General features: G+C 45.3%; 1 pseudogene; it reads right to left on the bottom strand.

Moving 5' to 3' along the window:
- Positions 1-770: 770 nt before the first annotated feature.
- Positions 771-2,694, bottom strand: LOC140506367 (ezrin pseudogene; annotated as a pseudogene).
- Positions 2,695-2,908: the final 214 nt, after the last annotated feature.

Genomic DNA, 2,908 nt, shown 5'->3' with positions numbered 1-2,908 from the left:
ATTATTCTGTAGAAGGTAGCAAAATATACAGAACAAAACTTTCCTTTTTTTAAACTAATGTTACAACCCGTATTTATTATCACACATAAATACTACACTCTGTAACTGATCATTAATTAAGCCAGAGCATAACACATTAGGTGTATAGAAATTCAAAGTAAACCTAACTGGCATGCACAGTAAGGTATCAGTGTGCTCCTATGTTGTTCCTTCTGAGTGATCACTGCAGGGAAGTTTTTTTAACTAAACCAAGTGACCTGAAGGGGGAAAAACAGAGCAGATAAGGAAGAAGGGAGGAGAAGGTTTCTTGTGTGTGTTTTTTTAAAGACCAATCTTTCAAAATTTCAAAATAGATGGATCTTGAATAGAATGAAAAGTGAATCAGGAACGAGAGAGAGAGGGAAAGGGAGAGAGAAAGAGAGAGAGAGAGAGAGAGAGAGAGAGAGAGAGAGAGAGAGAGAGAGAGAGAGAGAAAGAGGCGAAGACAATCAAGGTATGGCACTGTTTTCTGGCCATAATGTTGGTTTCCTTTAAAAATGCATACTCAATCTTGATGCATCCCACATGCCAGCATGAAGTACTTTCTATCACTTTATCAAGCTTTATAGGTGCTTATTCTGACTCAAATCAATCCTGACACAGGCCTGAGTAAGGATTCTCTCCCCATAAGAGAACCTGGAACATGGTAGGGAGTTTCTAGATTTATAGAATACTAAAAAATTTACACAGCGTGTTTGTCACACAATGACCCCTCAGGAGAACCTGTGTGTTCAGACCTGCCTTTTTCCACTGTCCTGCCCTCCTGGCCACACAGGGCGTTTATACATAGCTTCAAATTCATCAATTCTCTGCTTTGTGTTCCCCTGTGGAATCTGCCTCAGTATCTTGTACTTGTCCTGTCCTTGTCTCATGTTCTTGTTGTAGATGATGTCATTGGGGGTCCTCTTGTTCTCATCCCTGGACAGAGACAGCTCGTTTGTCAATGTCTGTAGCTGTCTCTGCACACGTTCATTCTTCTCAGCCTCTGTGATGCGTTTCTCTTCTTTTCAGTCGTCCATGATGTCTTCGCTGGAGAACTTGGCGCTGTAACAGCTGTACTCAGTCCCTTCATCCTGCAAGTTCTCTTGCGGGTGGTAATTCACGGGCTCATACACAGGGGTTGGCGGTGGAGGAGCAGTCATCACATGGTGAAGCTCCTCCTTGGTCTTGACAAGGTCATCTTGGGCTTCCCTGGCCCTGAGCTGCCACTCTTCAACTTCATCTTCCTTACGACTCCTGGCCTCTTCTAGCAGAGCAATCTTGGCGGTGTATTCAGCAAGTTCAGCAGCCAGCTGCTCCTGGCTCTTTATCTGATCCACAGCTTGTCTCTCCAGTTCCTCTTTGGCTCAAAGAGCAGCCACACGGTAAGCCTCAAGGCGCTCAGTCTCTTCCTGGGCTCGTTTCCTCTCTTCTTCCAGCTGAATAGCTTTCTGGATCTGATTGGAGAGCTCCTTTTCTGCTTTCTTGGTCTTCTGTTCATAGTCCTGCAGCCTCTGCATCAGCTCCTCCTTCTTGCACAACATCTGTTCCTTCTTTTGTTCGACAGTCTCTCTTTCTTGTGCAACATCTGCTCCTTCTCTTGTTCGACAGTCTCTCTTTTCTTCTTTTCAGTTTCCAACTGCTGCCTCTCCAGTTGTTTCTGGTGCTTCTCCTCCCGTGCTTGGGCTTTCATCTGCTGCACCTCAATGGTATCTGGCTTCCTGCGGCGCATGTACAGCTCATCGTTCCCCATGCAAAGCTGAAAGATCTGCTTATTAATCCAGAGGCGAGAGGCATAAAATACAAAGTCAGGTGCCTTCTTGTCAATGGGTTTAATGACAAACTTTTTGTCATTGAAAGAGATGTTTCTGATTTCACTCCAAGGGAAGCCAATCTTTGGGGTCAATTTATCCTCTTTCTCGTAAATATTCAGCCCCAGGGTATTCACTCCGAGCCAAAGGTCTGTTCTTTTTTTGTTTTTTATCTCAAAACAATTAATCCCATACATCTCCAAATCCTGAGCAATATTCAGATACTCCAGCATAACATTATCTTTCAGCATCCCATGGTGTTCAGCATGGATCCGATCCTCCCACTGTTCTCTGGAGAGTTTGTGCTGGTCCATTACTCTCTGTGGGATCAAACGTTCAGAGCTGAGGTATCCAGCCTTGTGCTTCTCTTTATTATAATAGCCAAACTTGGCTTGAACAGCATAGGACCCAAGAAGCACAGCAGTCTCAGGAGGGCAGTAGATTTTTATCACTGAGGATTCCATCTTTCACTTTCCAACCCAACAGCTTCTGGGTAATGTCCTGGATCAGCTCCTCAGGCACATCCTCCGGGTAGAATTTGGCCCAGAGTTTGAACTGGAGGGGGTTCTCCTTTCTGACTTCCTGGGCAGAGACCTTTTTATCAAGCTTCAGTCAGGTTGTAAATCCTTTATTATCCACATATTGAAGGCCAAAGTACCACACTTCCCGAAGGCCAATGGTATTAACTACCTGGTCAAAGAGCTGCTTCCCAGTAGCGTTGGGTTGGATGGCAAACTCCAGCTCTACATCCATGGTAGTAACACGGACATTAATTGGTTTCGGCATTTTCAGTTCCTGATGTGCTCCTTAATATCCCTTCAAACAAAGCTTTCATGCAAGAAGTTCTCTTCTTTCCCCAGTAACGTAAGCACAGCCCCAGGCCATCCGTCAGCCTGGCAGTCCGTCCGCGGGCTAGTGCGCCTCTCCGCCTGGCTGCGGCCGCGACTCGGCTCCCTCAGTACTCATATTTTCTAAGGAACAGTCTGAAAGATGCATGCTATAGGCATAAAGGGCAACTGGACAGGTTAGGAGTGAAAGAAAGGTCAGAACATTATATAGGGGTAAGACTGTATGGGAGA

The sequence above is a fragment of the Notamacropus eugenii genome, chromosome 1, assembly GCF_028372415.1.
Source record: "Notamacropus eugenii isolate mMacEug1 chromosome 1, mMacEug1.pri_v2, whole genome shotgun sequence".
NCBI classification, from domain to species: Eukaryota; Metazoa; Chordata; class Mammalia; order Diprotodontia; family Macropodidae; genus Notamacropus; species Notamacropus eugenii.
The sequence above is the reverse complement of the archived record's forward strand: the minus strand, read 5'-3'. Positions and strand labels throughout refer to the sequence as shown.